This window comes from Thalassophryne amazonica, chromosome 16 (genome assembly GCF_902500255.1).
Source record: "Thalassophryne amazonica chromosome 16, fThaAma1.1, whole genome shotgun sequence".
In the NCBI taxonomy this organism is placed as follows: domain Eukaryota; kingdom Metazoa; phylum Chordata; class Actinopteri; order Batrachoidiformes; family Batrachoididae; genus Thalassophryne; species Thalassophryne amazonica.
The window spans coordinates 49,288,354-49,313,885 of record NC_047118.1 but is presented as its reverse complement, the minus strand read 5'-3'; the positions used below and the strand labels follow the sequence as shown (position 1 = coordinate 49,313,885).

Genomic DNA, 25,532 nt, shown 5'->3' with positions numbered 1-25,532 from the left:
TCAGTTTGTCGTGTCCACCTGGGGGGTGTTTGGCGGTGGTAGTGGGTCCAGGAGCGCCGGGCTTTGATCCTTACGGGCGCTGGAGAGCGTGCCAACAGTCACTCCACCAGAAGGACGCTGTTTAGTTTGTACACATTGTTATGCACCAAAGAGGGTAATAAATAAATTGTTTCGTTTTGGAACCGCTTTCTGGTTATTTTTAGCGCTGGGTTCCGTCTGACGCAGGTCCGCTCCTCAACCCGCGTCGACACATAACAGCGATTTTGAATAAAAAATAATCTAAAACTGGTGAAGTTAAAAGGAAAATAACTTTATAGTACAAATCACTGGATAAATATAACCATTTAATTTATGTTTTCATTTTACATTCACAGTCTCACCTACCTCCCCTGATTGCACGTCACTGCACTAGAACCCTGCACTGCAAAAAGCAAGTATATTTGTCTGCTCTCTAGTGAAAATCCCTACTAAGTAGGGAGTAAGTCCCTTCGGTTGCTCCCTTGTTTGCACTCGCCACAGCAAATCCAAGGTGGATCTGCATGTTGAATTGGCACGGGTTTTACGCCATCTGCCCTTCCTGATGCAACTCCATGAAGGTAAACCCCTTCAAAAGGGGTTTACCTTCATGGAGTGGGATTTGAACCCAGAACCTTCTGAACTGAAACCAAGCGCATTAACCACTTGGCCACCACCCCTGCGAAAATCCCTACTTAATAAAAGCACAAAATCACTTAAGTGAAATTTTAGTAAAATATAAGTATTTGTTTTTGCAGGTAACACATCTAAAAAAAATGTTAAGTGAAAGACTCTTGGAAAAATCTTGACTACATTTTTAAACAGTTGTGTCATCTGTAAGGGCCCTTTCACACATAACACAAAGCTCAGCGACAAAAGCAGAAACTGGCTGAAAAAGAGTGAAGAAAATTGAATTGGCAAACTGCGAAAAATTCCAGCCGCTGTCGGGAGGGAAACACGGTCGGACAGGCGTGAATGATTTTGACATTTATCTGACTGTATAAAAATCTCATGTCAGACACTGCAAAGGTTTTTAAGGTATTGTCCCTTACAACGAAATAAGGGAGTCCACTAAAATGGCGTTTGTGCGTGTGTTACATTTTGCGAGCCCTAGATTATCCCACTTGCCCCTTTCTGAGACATTACTTACCTGTATCATATTGTAAATGGATACAAATGTGAAGACTATGCATATGACCTTGACCCAGATTTCCAAGGTCATCTAACTGCCGACAAAGACATCCAACCATCTCACCCCAAAATACCACTTTTTCCTCACAAGCTTACGTTTGTATTGAACACTTATAGCAAGTCATGTATCCTGACTCCCTTTAGCACACTACATTTGGCCTTGAACCTCAAGGTCAAGATCAAACATGCAAATGGATAAAAAAAAAATTGTGTTTTTTGTGTATATTTTGCCTTCTCAAAACCAAATTTGTCTTCTAAAGCCTACATTTGCATTGAACACCTTTTGCAAATCATTCATCCCAGCTCCCTTGAACCAACTGCATTTGACTTTGGACCTTAGGGTCAAGGTCATGCATGAAAATTAATGGAAAACTACTCTTTCTTGTATTATTTGGGCTTTTTCCACTCATTTTTCACTGCCCCATGCCATAACACAGGTGCGTATTAAAATAGACTGCATCCATCCATGCTTATTTATTTAATTTGTCACATGCCGTATCAGCATAATAGGCAGGGGATGTCAGACAGGTACTGGTTTGTTTAAGTGGAGATGCAGACACACAGATGCATTCTTAAATGTTTCAGTTATATGTTTCTGTCATATGTTTCTGAATACGTTTAGTCATTCATCACAAGGCACCAACGTTTACCTTCCAAGTGTGTCCGGGCGAAAACTCCAGTCCAAATGCAGGTTCGTTAAATGCAACACAACACAGAGGGCAGAGGAAAGTTGGCAGATTTGCTCAGAACTCACACATACACACACATCGCATGTGTCTGATGTTGGGATAATGACAGGTTTGCCTTTCAGGGCCAGGTATCAGAGCAGGAGGGCAGTGGAGCAGGTGGCTTGCTAAAAACTGCCCTGCTCGGCTGTGTAGCTCTCAATGCCAGCTGGCAACGCCTGTCAGCAGTTCCTCCATCGTGCAGCGAGCATCCGGTCCCTACTGGGAGACCAAAGCAGGAGGAACAGGTGGGCACCTGTCCGGTATAACAGGATGTTCAGGTGCACTTCATTAATGCAGGCCCGATTCAGAGAGGAGAGGTCGAGATTACAAGGATTTAGAGCAAAGTTTTATGGCGACGTTAGTGATGGTTGAATTAAATACGTTATATTCACCTTATTCAGGATGTCAGGGTGGGCGGCTCCATTATGTCAAGTAACTTCCGGTTTGCCAGTGCGTCTGATGATTAGCTACGTGGGAACACAGTACGCTAGACGTGTCCAAACATGAGCAGCATTAATTGTTCAGTTCGTGAGTGCCACAACAGCTGGAAGAAGAGGAAACTATCACTTTCAGAACGATGTTTTGAACATGGAAAGGAGAAATCTGACTGCTGTGGACCAGCATTTAACTTGTTCCCTCCTCCATTGAAAGACGAGGATCTCCGGTGCTGGAAAAGGCGCTGAATTTGAAAAATCCACCCAGACGTCCCTATGTCTGTTCTTTCATTTTATGGAGAAAAAACTCACACCACTGGATCTTTACCCAGAGAAATGTTTAGACTATAACGCTCCGTTGAAGAAGTCACGGCAGATGCTAGTGAGACAAACAGGTAAGCTGTGTTTGTAGCGTTAGCTGCTATCTTATTTTGCTACTCATTTTCTGGCGTTTGATACAACCAAACACTGCATGAAATAACACCATACGTATATTAAAGTTACATAATCTTGGCATTACAGTGGTACTACTTGTCGAGTCGTATTTTAACTTGATTGTGCTTTTATTTGTAGAAGTCTTTCGGAAAGCGCTGAAAACCCCCTTCTGTCTGATCATTTCTTAATAACATTTACATTTACTTTAATGGACTACCCAGCAGTGGGGAATAAGTTTCATTACAGTAGAAGTCTTTCGGAAAGCGCTGTAACTAGGTTTAAGGATATGATTCCTTCTTTGTTATGTTCTCCAATGCCATATACCAACACAGTGAAGAGTAGCTACCTAAACTCTGTGCATGAGATAGATTATCTCGTCAATAGTTTTACATCCTCACTGAGCACAACTTTGGATTCTGTAGCTCCTCTGAAAAAGAGAGCCTTAAATCAGAAGTGCCTGACTCCATGGTATAACTCTCAAACTCACAGCTTAAAGCAGATAACCTGTAAGTTGGAGAGGAAATGGCGTCTCACTAATTTAGAAGATCTTCACTTACCCTGGAAAAAGAGTCTGTTGCTCTATAAAAAAGCCCTCCGTAAAGCTAGGACATCTTACTACTCATCACTAATTGAAGAAAATAAGAACAACCCCAGGTTTGTTTTCAGCACTGTAGCCAGGCTGACAAAGAGTCAGAGCTCTACTGAGCTGAGTATTCCTTTAACTTTAACTAGTAATGACTTCATGACTTTCTTTGCTAATACAATTTTAACTATTAGAGAAAAAATTACTCATAACCATCCCAAAGACATATCTTTATGTTCGACTGCTTTCAGTAATGCTGGTATTTGGTTAGACTCTTTCTCTCCGATTGTTCTGTCTGAGTTATTTTCATTAGTTACTTCCTCCAAACCATCAACATGTCTATTAGACCCCATTCCTACCACGCTGCTCAAGGAAGCCCTACCATTAATTAATGCTTCGATCTTAAATATGATCAATCTATCTTTATTAGTTGGCTATGTACCACAGGCTTTTAAGGTGGCAGTAATTAAACCATTACTTAAAAAGCCATCTCTTGACCCAGCTATCTTAGCTAATTATAGGCCAATCTCCAACCTTCCTTTTCTCTCAAAAATTTTGAAAGGGTAGTTGTAAAACAGCTAACTGATCATCTGCAGAGGAATGGTCTATTTGAAGAGTTTCAGTCAGGTTTTAGAATTCATCATAGTACAGAAACAGCATCAGTGAAAGTTACAAATGATCTTCTTATGGCCTCAGACAGTGGGCTCATCTCTGTGCTTGTCCTGTTAGACCTCAGTGCTGCTTTTGATACTGTTGACCATAAAATTTTATTACAGAGATTAGAGCATGCCATAGGTATTAAAGGCATTTCGCTGCGGTGGTCTGAAACACATTTATCTAATAGATTACAATTTGTTCATGTAAATGGGGAGTATTCTTCCACAAGGTTCTGTGCTAGGACCAATTTTATTCACTTTATACATGCTCCCCTTAGGCAGTATTATTAGAAAGCATTGCTTAAATTTTCATTGTTACGCAGATGATACCCAGCTTTATCTATCCATGAAGCCAGAGGACACACACCAATTAGTTAAACTGCAGGAATGTCTTACAGACATAAAGACATGGATGACCTCTAATTTCCTGCTTTTAAATTCAGATAAAACTGAAGTTATTGTACTTGGCCCCACAAATCTTAGAAACATGGCATCTAACCAGATCCTTACTCTGGATGGCATTACCCTGACCTCTAGTAATACTGTGAGAAATCTTGGAGTCATTTTTGATGAGGATATGTCCTTCAATGCGCATATTAAGCAAATATGTAGGACTGCTTTTTTGCATTTGCGCAATATCTCTAAAATTAGAAAGGTCTTGTCTCAGACTGATGCTGAAAAACTAATTCATGCATTTATTTCCTCTAGGTTGGACTACTGTAATTCATTATTATCAGGTTGTGCTAAAAGTTCCCTGAAAAGCCTTCAGTTAATTCAAAATGCTGCAGCTAGAGTACTGACAGGGACTAGAGGGAGAGAGCATATTTCACCCATATTGGCCTCTCTTCATTGGCTTCCTGTTAATTCTAGAATAGAATTTAAAATTGTTCTTCTTACTTATAAGGTTTTGAATAATCAGGTCCCATCTTATCTTAGGGACCTCATAGTACCATATCACCCCAATAGAGCGCTTCGCTCTCAGACTGCAGGCTTACTTGTAATTCCTAGGGTTTTTAAGAGTAGAATGGAAGGCAGAGCCTTCAGCTTTCAGGCTCCTCCCCTGTGGAACCAGCTCCCAATTCAGATCAGGGAGACAGACACCCTCTCTACTTTTAAGATTAGGCTTAAAACTTTCCTTTTTGCTAAAGCTTATAGTTAGGGCTGGATTAGGTGACCCTGAACCATCCTTTAGTTATGCTGCTATAGACTTAGACTGCTGGGGGGTTCCCATGATGCACTGAGTGTTTCTTTCTCTTTTTGCTCTGTATGCACCACTCTGCATTTAATCATTAGTGATTGATCTCTGCCCCCCTCCACAGCATGTCTTTTTCCTGATTCTCTCCCCTCAGCCCCAACCAGTCCCAGCAGAAGACTGCCCCTCCCTGAGCCTGGTTCTGCTGGAGGTTTCTTCCTGTTAAAAGGGAGTTTTTCCTTCCCATTGTCGCCAAGTGCTTGCTCACAGGGGGTCGTTTTGACCGTTGGGGTTTTTCTGTAATTATTGTATGGCTTTTGCCTTACAATGTAAAGCGCCTTGGGGCAAGTGTTTGTTGTGATTTGGCGCTATATAAATAAAATTGATTTGATTTGATTTGATTATACAAGCTTCATGCCGCTGTGCAGTGCTAAGCTCATATTTTCTCATAGCCAAACCGCCCACGCCAAGTGACAACACAAAGTAGTGGAAAATAATCGAGGGCCACTTCTTCATGTCATCTTCCCACTCTGTTATGACCCGTGGGCCAGAGTCGTTTTCTTTGAGGTTTTCAAAAAGGTTTTTGTTTCTACCCATGGAATATCTTCCATTGTTCTATATTGAAAACACCGCTCACCGGAGGTCCAAAGACAAAACGGAAATGCCTCTGTTGTAAAAGTGGGCGGGGCTGAATAAGGTGAATATGAGTGAACCAGGTCAGTCAGAAAACATGAAAAGACCAATATGCACTTTTTAGAAGCAAACACCAAGGAAGTCACATTTTCCATTTTAGTTTGCAATATCTTTCAATCATTACAACAGTATAGGAATCGTCAACAATATGAATGAACAATTCAATTCGATTTCTTTTATTTGTATAGTGTAATGTAAACACATTTTTAGCTGAGATAATGCCTTTTAAAAATGACAAAAAGCTCAAAATGCATTGCGAGTGTAAAATACGATTGTGGGTACCCTGATTAAAAAATTATATCTAAAAACTACTTGGAATTAAGCAGAATTTCTTTTTGCATATGTTCATCAACATATGTGGGTACTTGTAAAAAAAGAAAAAAAATCACGAGAATCCAAGTCGGTGACCCGGGACGATTTTGGAAAATCTGATGATTTCACATGGAATGACCCTTGGGTGAGTCTGGCATGTTCAGGATTTTACCCCTTTTGTGTTTTGTGGCAAGCTCTTTTCTTTTCTTTTTACTTTGAGTGTGAATTTGGAGCTGGAATATATGCATGCGTGCTTGTGTGTGTGTGTGTGTGCGCACACTGTGCAGTTGAGGAGAGGGGCAGGAGCTCCTGCCGCTGTTAACATGAATGGCTCCACAACGTTTTTCCCCGGCAGCAGATGTATTTTTATTTATTTATTTTTTTTATTGATAACACTCATAATTAATCGTGCACAAAGCTGAGCCTTGAGCAGAGATTGTTACTGACAGGCTGTGTTCATGGCTCATGGCTGCAGGCAAACTGAATCTTCTTAGGGCTGCAGCTTTTACCGTGACTGCATCAAAATTAACAGTTTTCATCATCAGTCATCATAACACAACATCACACTTATGTCAACTTTGTAATTAATCTGTGCCTCAGTTCTTAATGTTAGCAGCTACATTCCATTGAAGCGCATGCTGGGATGCTTCTAATAGCTATGTCACCTGTTGGAAACACAAGAGTACTTTGTTTTCGGTCCCCATAGTGTGCATAGGCATTTGCTGTGAATGCCGTATACTTTGAAACTAGTCACAGAAGTGCACAAAGTAATCCCATAGCTGTTTGCTGTGAATGCCGTATACTTTGAAACCAGTCACAGAAGTGCACAAAGTAATCCAGGTGGATCATCGGATGGTCCCTAACAGACTAAATCTAATGATGTCCTCTAAATGTTGTTATTGTGGTTCATGTTAGTTTAATGGTGTTGTTAGTGTTATTGATTTATTGTGTTTTTGTAGTTCAACTGGTTTAGACAGTATAGTTAAGTGTTATGTTGCTCTTACCAGATGGTTGCTGAGAAAAACAAAAAAAAAAGTCTTTTACAGAACATATATTCCTTGATCTTTGCCAAACTACTCCAAATCTAATCACATCTAGATAGCTATACAAGTAGCATTCCCACCAATTTTAAAGGAACTCCACCCAGCCATGCTTGAGTTATCTTAACCCCCCCCAACACACACACACACACACACACACACACACACACACACACACACACACACACACACACACACACACACACACACACACACACACACACACACACACACACACACACACACACACACACACACACACACACACACACACACACACACTTTTTGCTGCTTGTCCTGGTCACATTCGCAGTAGACCGCATAAGGGATATTTGTAATATATCACTGAACTGGGTAATTTTATGATACAAAAACAAAAAAAATTAGATATTTTTATCCTTATTTTAAACAGTTCAAATGATGTCTCTAGTTATACACTGATAAAATCTTAAAAGCCAGCACATGCTGGTATATGAGTTAGTTTTTTGCAGATGCAAGAAAACTCATGCAGAGTACGTAAACATCAAACTGAGTGAAACACAGTTAATCAATACGCTGTTTTCCCCAAACACTAAGATGACAGATAAACCACAGTGACCTCTCGTTACATAAGTCTGAGTTCATAAACAGAAACATCACCTGGGCTCCCTCAACACATCAGAGGTTTGGGACAAAAACATTTCTGTAAAGAGTGCGACAGAGGTCAGGCGACATCTCTGCTTTCACATTTCACCCAAACACGCTGTTCCAGCAGATCGTGTCACACTGAGGTCGTGCTCAGTCTCTTCCTGTTGCAATCAACATCGTCTGTCAATATCCTTCCCGTCTTTCCGCCCATCAAGCTACAATGTGCACAGGGGGGTGGCACTGAAACAAAAGTTCCATATTTGGCCAGTGTTTTCATCTAGACTTCATTCAGAGCAACAACAGAAAACACTTGACATCTCTTTGAGGACCGTGACTCTCACTGGGTTGCGTCCATGTCTCACTGCTCATTTTGTATTCTCCTTTTACAATCCCTTCATCCTCGACAGTTCCTGGCTGTCATGGTCTGCGAGCAGAACAATAGATACAGTTGACAGCCCTCCAAAATCTTTACCCCACCGCCACAGATTGCTCAATGGCCTGCATTTATTCGCTGTAACTCGCTGTTTACTCTTTTCTATTTCTCACACCATCCCAAATCCAGCTATTTAACCTGGTCTTTTGTGTCCAAGTCAATAGCCATTTGTTTCAATGCCACATAGGCTTAAAGGGCTATTCTGTGTGAAGAATTGCTTTGGCTGGCGTCATCCTTAACGCTAACACGCTGCTTCTATCTCATCTTTTTTTACAGTCTCTCCTTCTCTGTCAAAACCCTTCTTCTTTACTTGCTCCTGTGAATGCTAATGCTCTAACCCCTTTTCCTCATTGGATACTATATGGCTCTTTACACCATTTAGAACATCTGTCCTCAGTACATGCTGCTGGATTGTTGAAGGTGCTATTTCCAAAACAGCGAAAGCAGCATTGACTTAATGATAGAATGAGGCAGCAGCAAGACAAATATTAAACGGAGCAAAAGTGACAAAAGGACGCAGAGCATCCTGTGTGGAATATATTAGGTACTTATCATGTGTACACAGTCTCACACACACATGCAAATATGCAATGGCCTGGAGGAGTGACAGCTTCAGGAAGTCCCCGAGGCAAAAAGAATGTAGATGGAGTAACAGTTGGCAGCTGGAGGGGACACAAGAGAGCTGTTCCACACCACAATGAACCACAGTCAAAAACTGCGTGATTAGTAATCATGGATTTTTTTGCAAAAAAAACATCCATCCATCAATCCATCAATCCATTTTCTTCCGCTTTATCCGGGGTAGGGTCGCGGGGGCAGCAGCTCAAGCAAAGCCGCCCAGACCTCCCGATCCACACACACCTCCCCCAGCTCCTCCGGGGGAACCCCAAGGTGTACCCAAGCCAGCCGAGAGATGTAGTCCCTCCAGCGTGTCCTGGGTCACCCCGGGGGCCTCCTCCCAATGGGATGTGCCCAGAACATCTCTCCAGCGAGGCGTCCAGGGGGCATCCGGAAGAGATGCCCGAGCCACCTCAACTGACTCCTTTCGATGTGGAGGAGCAGCGGCTCGAGACCGAGCTCCTCCCGAGTGACCGAGCTCTTCACCCTATCTCTAAGGGAGCGCCCAGCCACCCTGCAGAGGAAACTCATTTCGGCCGCTTGTACTCGTGATCTCGTTGTTTCGGTCATGAGCCAAATCTCATGACCATAAGTGAGGATCGGAACGTAGATCGATCGGTAAATCGAGAGCTTTGCCCCCCTACTCAGCTCTCTCTTCACCACGACGGTCCGATACAGCGACCGCATCACTGCAGATGCTGCACCGATCCGTCTATCGAACTCACGCTCCATCCGTCCCTCACTCGTGAACAAGACCCCGAGATACTTAAACTCCTCCACTTGAGGCAAGGACACTCCACCGACCTGAAGAGGGCACAGCACCTTTTTCCGGTCAAGAACCATGGTCTCGGATTTGGAGGTGCTGATCTTCATCCCGGACGCTTCACATTCGGCTGCAAACCACCCCAGTGCACGCTGAAGGTCCTGATTTGATGAAGCCAACAGAACCACATCGTCCGCAAATAGCAGAGACGAGATTCTGTGGTTCCCAAACCAGACCCCCTCTACACCCTGGCTGCGCCTAGAAATTCTGTCCATAAAAATAATGAACAGAACCGGTGACAAAGGGCAGCCCTGGCGGAGGCCAATGTGCACTGGAAACAGGTTTGACTTACTACTGGCAATGCGAACCAAGCTCCTGCTGCAGTCGTACAGGGACCGGATAGCCCTTAGCAAAGGACCCCGGACCCCGTACTCCCGGAGCACCCCCCACAGGGTGCCCCGAGAGACATGGTCGAACGCCTTCTCCAGATCCACAAAACACATGTGGACTGGTTCGGCGAACTCCCATGAACCCTCGAGCACTCGATGGAGCGTGTAGAGCTGATCCAGTGTGCCGCGACCAAGATGAAAACCACACTGCTCCTCCTGAATCCGAGGTTCAACCATCGGTCGAATTCTCCTCTCCAGTACTCTGGAATAGACCTTACCAGGGAGGCTGAGGAGTGTGATCCCCCTATAGTTGGAACACACCCTCCGGTCCCCCTTCTTAAACAGAGGGACCACCACCCCGGTCTGCCAATCCAGAGGCACTGTCCCCGATCGCCACGCGATGTTGCAGAGGCATGTCAGCCAAGACAGTCTCACAACATCCAGAGACTTAAGGTACTCAGGATGGATTTCATCCAACCCAGGAGCCTTGCCACCGAGGAGCTTTCTAACCACCTTGGTGACTTCGGCCTGGGTAATGGATGAGTCCGCCTCTGAGTCCCCAGTCTCTGCTTCCTCTTCGGAAGATGTGACGATGGAATTGAGGAGATCCTCGAAATATTCCTTCCACCGCCCGACAACATCCTCAGTCAGGGTCAACAGCTCCCCACCCACACCGTAAACAGTGCTGGTGGAGAGCTGCTTCCGCCTCCTGAGGCGCCGGACGGTTTGCCAGAATCTCTTCGAGGCTGACCGATAGTCTTCCTCCATGGCCTCCCCGAACTCCTACCAGACCCGAGTTTTTGCCTCTGCGACCGCACGGGCTGCGGCACGCTTGGCCTGCCGGTACCTGTCAGCTGCCTCCGGGGTCCCACCTACCAACAAAGATAAGTAGGACTCCTTCAGCTTGACGGCATCCCTTACTTCCGGTGTCCACCACCGGGTTTGGGGATTGCCGCCGCGACAGGCACCAGAGACCTTGTGACCACAGCTACGAGTGGCCGCATCAATAATGGAGGTGGAGAACATGGTCCACTCGGACTCCATGTCTCCAACCTCCCCCGGGATCTGGGAGAAGCTCTCCCGGAGGTGGGAGTTGAAGACCTCGCTGACAGAGGGTTCCACCAGTCATTCCCAGCAGACCCTCACGATGAGTTTGGGCCTGCCAGGTCTGACCGGCTTCCTCCACTCCCAGCGGATCCAACTCACCACCAGGTGGTGATCGGTCGACAGCTCTGCCCCTCTCTTCACTCGAGTGTCCAAGACTCGTGGCCGAAGGTCAGATGATATGACTACAAAGTCGATCATCAACCTCCGGCTCAGGGTGTCCTGGTGCCACGTGCACTTATGGACACCCTTGTGCTCACACATGGTGTTTGTGATGGACAAACTGTGACTAGCACAGAAGTCCAACAACTGAACACCATTCGGGTTCAGATCGGGGAGGCCGTGCTTCCCGATCACCCCCCTCCAGGTCTCACTGTTGCCGCCCACGTGGGCGTTGAAATCCCCCAGGAGAACAATGGAGTCCCCAGTCGGAACGCTATCTAGTACCCCTCCCAGGGACTCCAAGAAGGTCGGGTACTCTGCACTGCCACTCGGCCCGTAGGCCGAGACAACGGTGAAAGATCTGTCCCCAACCCGAAGGCGTAGGGACGTGACCCTCTCGTTCACTGGAGTAAACTCCAACACATGGCGACTGAGCTGGGGAGCAATAAGCAATGCGACCCCAGCTCTCCGCCTCTCCCCATGGGCAACGCCAGAAAAATGAAGCATCCAGCCCCTCTCCAGGAGTTGGGTACCAGAGCCCAAGCTGTGAGTGGAGGTGAGCCCGACTATCTCTAGTCGGTATCTCTCAACATCCTGCACAAGCTCAGGCTCCTTCCCCCCCAGCGAGGTGACATTCCACGTCCCAACAGCCAGGGGCTGTGAGCACGGACCGGGCCGCCGGGCCACCCGCCCTCGACTGCCACACAATCCTCTCTGCACCCAACCCCCATGGCCCCCTCTGCAGGTGGTGAACCCACAGGAGGGCGGGCCCACGTTGCTCTTTCGGGCTGAGCCCGGCCAGGCCCCATGGGCTAAGGCCCAACCACCAGGCTGTCACGCGCGAGCCCCAACACCAGGCCTGGCTCCAGGGTGGGGCCCCGGCTCCGCCATACCGGGCGATGTCTCGGTCCTTGATTTTTTACTGGTCATGGAGGTTATGAACTGCCCTTAGTCTGACTTGTCACCTAGGACCTGTTTGTCTTGGGAGACCCTACAAGGGGCACAAAGCCCCCGACAACATAGCTCCTAGGATCATCAGGGTACGTAAACTCCCCTACCATGATAAGGTGGCAGCTAGAGGGGGAGTGAAAAACAAAACACACAAAAAAAGTATATATATTTTACACAAATGAAATTACACTCACTATAAGTCAAATCAAATCAAATCAATTTTATTTATATAGCGCCAAATCACAACAAACAGTTGCCCCAAGGCGCTTTATATTGTAAGGCAAAAGCCATACAATAATTACAGAAAAACCCCAACGGTCAAAACGACCCCCTGTGAGCAAGCACTTGGCGACAGTGGGAAGGAAAAACTCCCTTTTAACAGGAAGAAACCTCCAGCAGAACCAGGCTCAGGGAGGGGCAGTCTTCTGCTGGGACTGGTTGGGGCTGAGGGGAGAGAATCAGGAAAAAGACATGCTGTGGAAGAGAGCAGAGATCAATCACTAATAGAACTCCCAAGGACCTGCCAAATGGCAGTTATACCTTTAAATCCCAAGGTGCTGCCAAATGGCAGCTGCACTCCCTGGATTTACATCTCAACGACCCCCTTTCATGAGCTAATACACAGTAGCACCTTATTCAGCTTGCACATTTGTCCTCTTTGTGTCAGCAAAAATAAAAAATAGTTTCAGTTACATTTGTAAGAAGTAACTTTAAAGACAGAACCCAAGTACATAAGAAAAAACAGATGTTTAGTTATAAAGAATAAAATAAACTTTTCAACTTTATCAGATTCTTTGACCATAAAGACATACCCATAGCTTTAGGAATGATATTTGTACCACTATTACTTCAATAGTTATTATGCTAATGTTTTGTTATTTCTATATTCTTATTATTTGTATTGTTACCAGGTGACATTTGACCTAGTTTGTCTGAACGCACCTGGCACTGCCACATCTCCTTTCTGTGAACTTGTTACAAAAAAACACAACACTTAGTAGAAGAAATTTAGATTCAAGATTCAAAGCTTTATTGTCATATGCACAGTACTTTGCTGCCCACACTGGATGTCCAAAATATCTTATATGCTCTGTGCTATAAAGCTTAGCCATCTCTGCGTCTCTCAGTCAACAGAGTGAGTATGTGTTGTGAGCTGGCTTTCCAGCACTTGCACATTCTGATCTAATGGCCCCCATTGTACATAACAAAATGTGGCCTAATGAGATGTAAAGTACCCAGTGCTGCCATTTGGCAGCGCTTGGTAGATAGAGGAGTAGTGTAAAAATGCTGGTAATCCCAAATGCAGAGTGGTGCATACAGAGCTAAAAGAGAAAGAAACACTTAGTGCATCATGGGAACCCCCCAGCAGTCTAAGTCTATAGCAGCATAACTAAGGGATGGTTCAGGGTCACCTAATCCAGCCCTAACTATAAGCTTTAGCAAAAAGGAAAGTTTTAAGCCTAATCTTAAAAGTAGAGAGGGTGTCTGTCTCCCTGATCTGAATTGGGAGCTGGTTCCACAGGAGAGGAGCCTGAAAGCTGAAGGCTCTGCTTCCCATTCTACTCTTAAAAACCCTAGGAACTACAAGTAAGCCTGCAGTCTGAGAGCGAAGCGCTCTATTGGGGTGATATGGTACTACAAGGTCCCTAAGATAAGATGGGACCTGATTATTCAAAACCTTATAAGTAAAAAGAAGAATTTTAAATTCTATTCTAGAATTAACAGGAAGCCAATGAAGAGAAGCCAATATGGGTGAAATATGCTCTCTCCTTCTAGTCCCCGTCAGTACTCTAGCTGCATTATTTTGAATTAACTGAAGGCTTTTCAGGGAACTTTTAGGACAACCTGATAATAATGAATTACAATAGTCCAGCCTCGAGGAAATAAATGCATGAATTAGTTTTTCTGTTGTGTGGGCCGCTGAAGAGGAGGTACTGCTGGCCCACCACCACCAGAGGGCACCCTGCCTGGAGTGTGGGCTCCAGGCACCAGAGGGCGCTGCCGCCTCACAGGAGCAGCCGGGGTGACAGCTGTCACTTATCACCTACGACAGCTGTCACCAATCATCTGATCTGCAGTGGTATATCAGCAAGACGTCATCTCCACCTCTTTGCCGAGATATCGCTCTACCGAGGAGGTAACGTACTCAGCCAACTGTGTTGTCTTCCTGACAATAATACTTTGTTGCTTGTGTGTTGGATAGCAGATAGTGAGTAGTACAGCTGGAGACTGTATTGGACTTTTTTTCCTACCTCTTGGATAAGTACTCACACTCCTGCACTTACCAGTTTTTTTCCTGACGAGAGGTGGAGGTGGTTTTCCCACCATACGTGTTGCTGGGTGCAAACGCACCCACATCTAACTGTTTTTGTTCCTCGCCAGCAGTACCAGATCCGACAAGCGGAGGCAGTGGCCACCTGGGAGTTCGGGAATTGGCGGCTCCAGTATTCCCGGGGTTCGGTGGCGGAGGAAATCGTGTGGTTCCGGTTCTGCTTTGGACAGACGTCTCTTATCTTCGAGCCTGCCCACGTGACACATTTTGTGATTTGACTTCATTGTCTACTATTGTAATTTGCCGTGTTTGTTGTGCTTATTCACAACAGTAAAGTGCTATTTGACTTCCTCCATTGTCCGTTCATTTGCGCCCCCTGTTGTGGGTCCGTGTTCCTACACTTTCACAACAGGATATCTCGGCCAACGTCATGGACCCCGAGGGGCGTCAACCGGCTGTTGAACGGCCAATGGAAGAACAGGGCGCACAGGCGTCTGCAGGAGGAATGATCGGTGAGTTGCAGCGAATCCTCACCGCCTTTACGGCTCGGTTAGATCTAATGACCAAGCAGAACGTCCTCCTTAACCGCAGGGTGGAGGCTCTCGCCGCGCAGGTGGAAGCGCGCCCTCAGGGCGCTGCTGCGGCTCCCCCTCCTGTCGATCCTGTGCGCAACAGTGACGTTCCACAGGTCGTTCAATGACCCCTCCCACCTTCCCCGGAAGCATACATAAGCCCTCCAGAGCCATACGGGGGTTGTGTGGAGATGTGCGCGGACTTTCTTATGCAGTGTTTGCTCGTCTTCGCACAACGTCCCGTCATGTACGCGACTGATGCTAGCAAAATAGCTTATGTGATAAATCTGCTTCGCGGTGAGGCACGCGCTTGGGCTACAGCGCTCTGGGAGCAAAATTTACGGCTCCTTCAGACATATGATGGGTTTGTGAGGGAGTTCAGAACAGTGTTCGATCACCCAAATAGAGGAGAGACCGCTTCAGCCGTGCTGCTGTCAATGAGACAGGGGCGCCGGAGCGCAGCTGCTTATGCAGTCGACTTCCGCATCGCGGCTGCGAGGTCCGGCTGGAATAGCACTGCCCTCCGTGCTGCCTTCGTAAACGGACTGTCGTTGGTCCTGAAGGAGCACCTGGTGGCTAAGGACGAACCGCGGGATTTAGACGGGCTTATTGATCTCGTTATACGATTAGACAATCGGTTAGAAGAACGCCGTCGGGAACGAGACGAAGGGCGTGGCCGGGCACGCGCCGTCCCTCTCCCTTCCAGCTCCGACCGAGCTCCGCCCTCCCCACGCTCCACGGCCTCTACGCTCCGTGTGGTTACAGCTCCCCCTGCTGATGAAGCTATGGACACGAGCAGGGCCACATTTAGACCACCGGATAGACAGAGGAGGCTGGTCCGCGGAGCGTGCTTTGTTTGTGGCTCGATAGAGCATCAAGTGAGGGACTGCCCCGAGCGGTTAAACACCAACGCCTGCCCCTAGAAACTGGGCTAGGGGTGGGCCAAGACATTCACGTGGGGCACACCCATATTGCCACACGACTCCCAGTTACAATCCTTTATGAGGATTTAACCCTTCAGGCCCCAGCACTGGTGGACACGGGCTCTGAAGGGAATTTGCTAGACAGCAAATGGGCCAGGGAGGCAGGGCTCCCTCTGGTGGCACTTACTTCACCTGTGTAAGTACGGGCACTAGATGGCTCCCTACTCCCTCTAATCACACATAAGACACCTCCAGTAACTCTGGTGGTGTCAGGGAACCACCGGGAGGAGATCGAGTTTTTTGTGACTCCTGCCACCTCCCGTGTGATTCTCGGGTTCCCCTGGATGTTAAAACACAATCCCCGGATCGATTGGCCGTCCGGGGTAGTGGTTCAGTGGAGCGAGACCTGCCATCGGGTATGTTTAGGTTCCTCGGTTCCTCCCGGTTCCCAGGCTAGGGAGGAGGTCAGAGTCCCGCCCAATCTCGGGACGTGCCGGTGGAGTACCATGACCTTGTGGATGTGTTCAGTAAGGATCTGGCGCTCACCCTTCCCCCGCACCGTCCGTACGATTGTGCCATTGATTTGGTTCCAGGCGTTGAGTTCCCGTCCAGCAGGCTGTACAACCTCTCACGACCTGAGCGCGAATCAATGGAGACCTACATCCGGGACTCTTTAGCTGCCGGGTTGATCCGGAATTCCACCTCCCCGATGGGTGCAGGTTTCTTTTTTGTGGGGAAAAAGGATGGCGGACTTCGTCCATGCATTGATTACAGGGGGCTGAACGAAATCACGGTTCGTAACCGATACCCGTTGCCCTTGTTGGATTCAGTGTTCACGCCCCTGCATGGAGCCCAAATGTTCACTAAGCTAGATCTTAGAAATGCGTATCACCTGGTTCGGATCCGGAAGGGAGACGAGTGGAAGACGGCATTTAACACCCCCTTAGGTCACTTTGAGTACCTGGTCATGCCGTTCGGTCTTACAAACGCCCCCGCGATGTTCCAAGCATTGGTTAATGATGTATTGTGGGATTTCCTGCACCGATTCGTCTTCGTATATCTGGACGATATACTCATCTTTTCTCCGGATCCTGAGACCCATGTCCGGCATGTACGTCAGGTCCTGCAGCGGTTGTTGGAGAACCGGCTGTTTGTGAAGGGCGAGAAGTGTGAGTTTCACCGCACTTCTTTGTCCTTCCTGGGGTTTATCATCTCCCCTAACTCCGTCGCCCCTGATCCGGCCAAGGTCGCGGCGGTGAGAGACTGGCCCCAACCTACCAGCCGTAGGAAGCTGCAACAGTTCCTCGGCTTTGCAAATTTCTACAGGAGGTTCATTAAGGGCTACAGTCAGGTAGTCAGCCCCCTGACAGCCCTGACCTCTCCAAAAGTCCCCTTCGCCTGGTCGGATCGGTGCGATGCCGCGTTCAAGGAGTTGAAACGGCGCTTCTCGTCTGCACCCGTTCTGGTGCAGCCCGATCCTAGTCGCCAGTTTGTGGTTGAAGTGGACGCCTCGGACTCAGGGATAGGAGCTGTGCTTTCCCAGAGCGGAGAGACCGATAAGGTCCGTCACCCGTGTGCCTATTTTTCCCGCAGGTTGACCCCGGCCGAACGGAACTATGACGTCGGCAATCGAGAACTCCTTGCGGTGAAAGAGGCTCTTGAAGAGTGGAGACATCTGTTGGAGGGAATGTCCGTGCCATTCACGGTTTTCACTGACCACCGGAACCTGGAGTATATCAGGACTGCCAAGCGGCTGAACCCCAGGCAAGCCCGCTGGTCACTGTTCTTCGGCCGTTTTGACTTCCGGATCACCTACCGCCCCGGGACCAAAAACCAGAGATCGGATGCCTTGTCCCGGGTGCATGAAGACGAAGTCAAAACGGAGTTGTCGGATCCACTGGAACCCATCATCCCGGAGTCCGCTATCGTGGCCACCCTCACCTGGGACGTAGAGAAAACCATCCGGGAGGCCCTGGCACGGAGCCCGGACCCCGGAACTGGGCCGAAGAACAAACTTTACATCCCACCAGAGGCCAGGGCTGCAGTCCTGGACTTCTGTCACGGCTCCAAGTTCTCCTGTCATCCGGGGGTGCGAAGAACCGTGGCAGTTGTCCGGCAGCGCTTCTGGTGGGTGTCCCTGGAGGCCGACGTCCGGGATTATATCCAGGCCTGCACCACCTGCGCCAGGGGCAAGGCTGACCACCGCAGGGCATCGGGACTGCTCCAGCCGCTGCCTGTGCCTCATCGCCCCTGGTCCCACATCGGCCTGGATTTTGTCACGGGCCTCCCGCCGTCCCAGGGCAACACCACCATCCTCACGATAGTGGACCGATTCTCCAAGGCGGCCCACTTCGTGGCCCTCCCGAAGCTCCCGACTGCCCAGGAGACAGCGGATCTCCTGGTCCACCACGTCGTCCGGCTGCATGGGATTCCAACAGACATCGTCTCCGATCGCGGTCCCCAGTTCTCCTCGCAAGTCTGGAGGAGCTTCTGCCGGGAACTGGGGGCCACGGTGAGTCTCTCATCCGGGTATCATCCTCAGACCAACGGGCAAGCAGAATGGGCCAATCAGGAGGTGGAACAGGCCCTGCGCTGCGTGACGGCCGCGCACCCGGCGGCCTGGAGTACCCATTTGGCCTGGATCGAGTATGCCCATAACAGCCAGGTGTCTTCAGCCACCGGCCTCTCCCCTTTTGAGGTGTGTCTGGGGTACCAGCCCCCTTTGTTTCCGGTGGTTGAGGGAGAGGTCGGTGTGCCCTCGGTACAGGCCCACCTGCGGAAGTGCCGTCGGGTGTGGCGTGCCGCCTGTTCTGCTTTGCTGAAGGCCCGGATGAGGGCAAAAGCCCATGCAGACCATCGGCGGACCCCGGCCCCTGCGTATCGGCCAGGGCAGGAAGTGTGGTTGTCAACAAAGGACATTCCCCTCAAAGTGGACTCCCCTAAACTGCAGGATCGTTACATCGGTCCCTTCAGGATCCTCAGGGTCATCAGTCCAGCCGCAGTGAGGCTTCAGCTTCCGGCCTCACTGCGGATCCATCCCGTTTTCCATGTGTCCTGGATAAAACCGCATCACACCTCACCCCTCTGTACTCCGGGTCCGGCACCACCTCCTGCCCGGATCATCGATGGCGAGCCGGCTTGGACTGTGCGCCGGCTCTTGGATGTCCGTAGGATGGGCCGGGGCTTCCAGTATTTGGTGGACTGAGAGGGGTACGGACCCGAAGAACGCTCCTGGGTGAAGAGGAGCTTCATCCTGGACCCGGCCCTCCTGGCCGATTTCTACCGCCGCCACCTGGACAAGCCTGGTCGGGCGCCAGGAGGTGCCCGTTGAGGGGGGGGTCCTGTTGTGTGGGCCGCTGAAGAGGAGGTACTGCTGGCCCACCACCACCAGAGGGCACCCTGCCTGGAGTGCGGGCTCCAGGCACCAGAGGGCGCTGCCGCCTCACAGGAGCAGCCGGGGTGACAGCTGTCACTTATCACCTACGACAGCTGTCACCAATCATCTGATCTGCAGTGGTATATCAGCAAGACGTCATCTCCACCTCTTTGCCGAGATATCGCTCTACCGAGGAGGTAACGTACTCAGCCAACTGTGTTGTCTTCCTGACAATAATACTTTGTTGCTTGTGTGTTGGATAGCAGATAGTGAGTAGTACAGCTGGAGACTGTATTGGACTTTTTTTCCTACCTCTTGGATAAGTACTCACACTCCTGCACTTACCAGTTTTTTTCCTGACGAGAGGTGGAGGTGGTTTTCCCACCATACGTGTTGCTGAGTGCAAACGCACCCACATCTAACTGTTTTTGTTCCTCGCCAGCAGTACCAGATCCGACAAGCGGAGGCAGTGGCCACCTGGGAGTTCGGGACTTGGCGGCTCCAGTATTCCCGGGGTTCGGTGGCGGAGGAAATCGTGTGGTTCCGGTTCTGCTTTGGACAGACGTCTCTTATCTTCGAGCCTGCCCACGTGACACATTTTGTGATTTGACTTCATTGTCTACTATTGTAATTTGCCGTGTTTGTTGTGCTTATTCACAACAGTAAAGTGCTATTTGACTTCCTCCATTGTCCGTTCATTTGCGCCCCCTGTTGTGGGTCAGTGTTCCTACACTTTCACAACATTTTCAGCATCACTCTGAAACAAGACCTTTCTAATTTTAGAGATATTGCGCAAATGCAAAAAAGCAGTCCTACATATTTGCTTAATATGCGCATTGAAGGACATATCCTGATCAAAAATGACTCCAAGATTTCTCACAGTGTTACTAGAGGTCAGATTTGTGGGGCCAAGTACAATAACTTCAGTTTTATCTGAATTTAAAAGCAGGAAATTAGAGGACATCCATGTCTTTATGTCTGTAAGACATTCCTGCAGTTTAACTAATTGGTGTGTGTCCTCTGGCTTCATGGATAGATAAAGCTGGGTATCATCTGCGTAACAATGAAAATTTAAGCAATGCTTTCTAATAATACTACCTAAGGGAAGCATGTATAAAGTGAATAAAATTGGTCCTAGCACAGAACCTTGTGGAACTGTTGTGTGGGCCGCTGAAGAGGAGGTACTGCTGGCCCACCACCACAAGATGGCGCCCTGCTTGAAGTGCGGGCTTCAAGCACGAGAGGGCGTCGGCTTTGCTGGAGGTGACAGCTGTCATCAATCGACACAAGCTGTCACCCATCACCACCACTACAAAGACCGGACTGCAACTCCACCTCCTCGCCGAGAAATCAACTACCATTCAGGTAATTTCTCTGCTGACTGACACTGTGTGTGTTTAACCTGAACTTCTATTTGCAGCCGTTTTCCTGGAGTGTTTCCTTATCTGGAAGATTGGCGTTTGGTGTGACAGCGACAGCTTCGCCTCACACCCCAACTCAGATAAGTGGTTGACCAGGAGCTGCACGAGTGTGTGTGATTGGAGGTGGAGGTTTTCCCTCCTTTACTTAATACAGACTGTGGGATTACTGAGTGTGCAAACTCACACTCATCAGGACTGTCTCTGTTCTCTGCCAGCAGTACCGGGTCTGACTGCTGAAGACAGCGGCCACCTGGGGCGCAGGGCTTGGCGGCTCCGGTGTTCTTCAGCTCCGTTGGTGGTGGAAGCTGTGTGGGGATCCAGCTCTTCTCTCTCCAGGCGTCTTCTATCGTCGAGCCTGCCCACACGTCACCTGGTGTATGATTGACAGTCCACCATATTGTTATTGTCTGTACGTTGTTGTGCGATTCACAACATTAAATTGTTACTTTTTGGCTTATCCATTGTCCGTTCATTAACGCCCCCTGTTGTGGGTCCGTGTCACGTCACTTTAACAACAGGAACTCCATAATTAACCTTAGTCTGTGAAGAAGACTCCCCATTTACATGAACAAATTGTAATCTATTAGATAAATATGATTCAAACCACCGCAGCGCAGTGCCTTTAATACCTATGGCATACTCTAATCTCTGTAATAAAATTTTATGGTCAACAGTATCAAAAGCAGCACTGAGGTCTAACAGGACAAGCACAGAGATGAGTCCACTGTCTGAGGCCATAAGAAGATCATTTGTAACCTTCACTAATGCTGTTTCTGTACTATGATGAATTCTAAAACCTGACTGAAACTCTTCAAATAGACCATTCCTCTGCAGATGATCTATTAGCTGTTTTACAACTACCCTTTCAAGAATTTTTGAGAGAAAAGGAAGTTTGGAGATTGGCCTATAATTAGCTAAGATAGCTGGGTCAAGTGATGGCTTTTAAAGTCATGGTTTAATTACTGCCACCTTAAAAGCCTGTGGTACATAGCCAACTAATAAAGATAGAGTGATCATATTTAAGATCAAAGCATTAATTAATGGTAGGGCTTCCTTGAGCAGCCTGGTAGGAATGGGGTCTAATTGACATGTTGATGGTTTGGAGGAAGTAACTAATGAAAATAACTCAGAAAGAACAATCAGAGAGAAAGAGTCTAACCAAATACCAGCATTACTGAAAGCAGCCAAAGATAATGATATGTCTTTGGGATGGTTATGAATAATTGTTTCTCTAATAGTTAAAATTTTATTAGCAAAGAAAGTCATGAATTCATTACTAGTTAAAGTTAAAGGAATAGTCGGCTCAATAGAGCTCTGACTCTTTCTCAGCCTGGCTACAGTGCTGAAAAGAAACCTGGGGTTGTTCTTATTTTCTTCAATTAGTGATGAGTAATAAGATGTCCTAGCTTTACGGAGGGCTTTTTTGTAGAGCAACAGACTCTTTTTCCAGGCTAAGTGAAGATCTTCTAAATTAGTGAGATGCCATTTCCTCTCCAACTTATGGGTTATCTGCTTTAAGCTGCAAGTTTATGAGTTATACCATGGAGTCAGGCACTTCTGATTTAAGGCTCTCTTTTTCAGAGGAGCTACAACATCCAAAGTTGTGCTCAATGAGGATGTAAATCTATTGACGAGATAATCTATCTCACTCACAGAGTTTAGGTAGCTACTCTGCACTGTGTTGGTATATGGCATTGGAGAACATAACAAAGAAGGAATCATATCCTTAAATCTAGTTACAGCGCTTTCCGAAAGACTTCTACTGTATTGAAACTTATTCCCCACTGCTGGGTAGTCCATTAAAGTAAATGTAAATGTTATTAAGAAATGATCAGACAGAAGGGGGTTTTCAGGGAATACTGTTAAGTCTTCAATTTCCATACCATAAGTCAGAACAAGATCTAAAGTATGGTTAAAGTGGTGGGTGGACTCATTTACATTTTGAGCGAAGCCAATTGAGTCTAATAATAGATTAAATGCAGTGTTGAGGCTGTCATTCTCAGCATCTATATGGATGTTAAAATCGCCCACTATAATTATCTTATCTGAGCTAAGCACTAAGTCAGACAAAAGGTCTGAAAATTCACAGAGAAACTCACAGTAACGACCAGGTGGACGATAGATAACAACAAATAAAACTGGTTTTTGGGACTTCCAATTTGGATGGACAAGACTAAGAGTCAAGCTTTCAAATGAATTAAAGCTCTGTCTGGGCTTTTGATTAATTAATAACCTGGAGTGGAAGATTGCTGCTAATCCTCCCCCTCGGCCTGTGCTACGAGCATTCTGACAGTTAGTGTGACTAGGGGGTGTTGACTCATTTAAACTAATATATTCATCCTGCTGTAACCAGGTTTCTGTAAGGCAGAACAAATCAATATGTTGATCAATTATTATATCTCTACGGGGATGGGGTATTGGGGGGATGGCAGGGGGAGAGAAGCTGCAGAGAGGTGTGTAAGACTACAACTCTGCTTCCTGGTCCCAACCCTGGATAGTCACGGTTTGGAGGGTTTATAAGTATAAACGCAAAACCTTTGCTTTTATTTGCATTTTCATGACTTGAAGTAAAAGATCGAATATCTATTCTGTGCGCACAAAAGGATTTTTTTCCCTCTCAAATTCTGTTCACAAATTTGTTAAAAATTGTGTTCGCGAGTACTTCACCTTTGCCAAGACAATTCTAACAAAACACAGATTAATTGGCTTGATTATTGTACACATGTGGCTTGGATGGGTCATAATAAAAATCAACTCTAAAATGTGCAGTTTTATTTAACACAATGCTACAAGTTTTGAGGGAGTGTACAGCTGCCGTGCTGATTTTTCCAACCAATCAAACAATGGCAGACCGCATGTAACCACATCAGTCTCGGGCTTTTCATCTAATAAAGATATTATTTGAGATCAACTGACATTTTATAGTGGCGTTTTACTGTACGGTGCATCGAGAAAGTATTCACAACGTTTCACTTTGTCCACATTTTGCTATGTTACAGCCTCATTCCAAAATGGAGCAAATTCATTATTTTCCTCTCAAAATTCTACTCACAGCACCCCATAATGACAACATGAAAAAAGTTTTTTGAAAATTTTACAAACATTAAAAATAAAAAAAAGAAGAAATCACATGTGCATAAGTATTTCCACCCTTTACTCAATGCTTGTTGATGCACTTTTGACAACAATTACAGCCTCAAGTCTTTCAATTTGTTTTTAATTTATTTCCATTGATATAGCGCCATATCACAACAAAGTTGCCTCAAGGCGCTTCACACAAGTAAGGTCTAACCTCACATACCCCTACAGAAAGTACACAGGCGACAGCGGTAAGGAAAAACTCCATCTGATGATTTGAGGAAGAAACCTCAAGCAGACCAGACTCAAAGGGTGGCCATGCAATGGACACAGTTTACAAAACAAATATATAGGAAATTTTGGGCATCCATGCCAGTGCACTGGATGTCATCATATTCAAGTCTTCTTGAATATGATGCCAGAAGCTTGGCACACCTATCTTTGGGAAGTTTTGCCCATTCCTCTTTGCAGCACCTCTTAACCCTCTGGGGTCCAAGGGGATTTTTTGGACAGTTCACTCGCCTGGAATAAATGTTTTATTATTGCTGTTAAAAGCTCACCCTGCATCCCACAGTCAAGTGATATGTCTCTTTCTTTTCAGGACAACCTGTACTTTCAGAATATATATGCTATAGTGGTGTTTTATAAGTGTAATAAAGGTTTACAATCAGAAATAAGAAAAGAAAAAATAAAGTAGAAAATAATTTTCACATACATTTATTGAAAACACACAGCAAACTATAATAAACAACTATTTTGACACTTTATAAAGGTAGTTTGGGATCTTGTACAATAGAATGTACAAAAATAAAGGTTCTAAAATAAACACAAATGCACATTTTCAACAATATATACAAACTGATGTATGCATTTTGTTTGTCTTTATGCCACATCTCAAAACAATTTCTGTCTGCTATTACACAATGGCTTAAAACGCAAACTTTTTATTTCCATGGAGTTTGACTCCCTCTTGGAATGTGTTTCAGCACTGTAAACAACCTCTCTTCACAGTCTGAGGCCCTGTTAACAGCCCCCTGTTCATTCAAATGCGTAAACGGCACTTTACGAGTGATAGTGAGAGAGGCTTATTCAACAATATTCTCTGGCCAAGTAGTGAATCAGTTCTCTCAGTGACACTCTTTGGTCAACCATGTGAGGTTGTATGAGACCCTATTACCCTGATCTCCTTCATTCATATGTGCAACGCTGCACTTTTACGTATGGAGCCAGCAGCCAGAGGGCTATTCAGACAGCATTCACATGCCAAAGAGTAACACATTACTTCTACAAACGATCTTTGGTCTACCATGTGAGACTGCTCTGCCCTACAATTGGATATTGAAAAACCATGTGATGGTGAACCAATTCTGACTGGACACTCACACTGCGCACGTCATTGTTATGTGTCGACGCGGGTTGAGGAGCGGACCTGCGTCAGACAGGATCCAGCGCTAAAAATAACCAGAGAGCGGTTCCAAACAGAAACTATTTATTATTCACCTGTGCTTAAAAGTGTAAAAACATAAAAACAACGTCCCTCTGGTGGAGTGATTCGTGGCTCACT

The 25,532-nt window shown here is 46.7% G+C and overlaps 1 protein-coding gene across 1 annotated transcript in view; it reads right to left on the bottom strand.

Annotated features, from left to right (window-relative positions):
• The window catches only part of LOC117527445 (adenylate cyclase type 9-like), a 135,847-nt gene that overhangs the window by 69,358 nt on the left and 40,957 nt on the right, over nucleotides 1–25,532 (bottom strand). The gene's annotated exons all lie outside the window — the stretch shown is intronic.